This window comes from Pundamilia nyererei, unplaced genomic scaffold, assembly GCF_000239375.1.
Source record: "Pundamilia nyererei isolate P.nyererei 1_Seehausen unplaced genomic scaffold, PunNye1.0 scaffold01922, whole genome shotgun sequence".
Classification (NCBI taxonomy): domain Eukaryota; kingdom Metazoa; phylum Chordata; class Actinopteri; order Cichliformes; family Cichlidae; genus Pundamilia; species Pundamilia nyererei.
The window spans coordinates 973-1985 of NW_005189323.1; positions in this window are offsets into that span (position 1 = coordinate 973).

Consider the following 1013-nt stretch of genomic DNA (forward strand, 5'->3'; position numbering starts at 1 on the left):
GAGTAATGGACAATAAAGATATACCAGGATAGAGGATATAAAAAGTAAATAAAAAGTAATATGGTTCCTGCAAATAACAAGTCACAGATTTTTTTAGTTCATACTATAATTTACTGAGTTGTTATTATTATTATATTATTATTTATTTCTTAAGCTCTAATAAAAAGCAAATCAATTATGTTATTCTGTAGCAAGATTGAAGTTGAAGAATTGAAATTACTTTGTAAATTGACTATTCTTGGTGATAGATAACCTATTGACAGCCTTTTCTGTCATGTTTCGGCTGTGTGCAGGCAGGAATTGGACCCAAACGCACACTCACCCGAAACAGTACTGAACACAGTCAGTCCTGTTGCTGAACACAAGACTCTAACATAACATAACATATCTCAAAACCAAAACTTTTTACTACTTTCCATATTTTACAAGAAAATTGTTTAAGGTATGTATGTTGAGTATAATGATGACAAAAACAACATACATAGTGTCATGGCTGTGTGCAAGCAGGAAAAGGACCCAAACACATACTCCAGGACACAAAACATAAACTCCAAAAAAACAGCTTTATTGCTGATACCAGGAAAAGTTAACTAACTGAAAAAAATACAAATAAAATGGGCTGATTGACAGACAGCACACACATTGTAACATGAGGGAAATCCCGACACACACCAAGGAGGGATAACAAGGGAATGAGACACAGGAGGAGAGCACAGCTGGGAGTAATCAAACATTACGAGACCAAGGGGAAGGAAAACTAAAGGACACAGACTGCCAAAGTAAAGGAGAAAACATAACACAGCAATGCGGGCCTGACACAGAGACATGAAAAAAGCATAATATTGAACACAGGGAAGGCATATAAAACCTAAAAACCTAAAACTGGAAATCAGGAGATACTAAAGAAATTAGGGAGCTAGAAATACAGAAACAAGATGCAATATACTAGCCATGACACATAATGAAATCAAGGATTAATAATAATACAAAACAGAAAACACTGGGTCACTGAC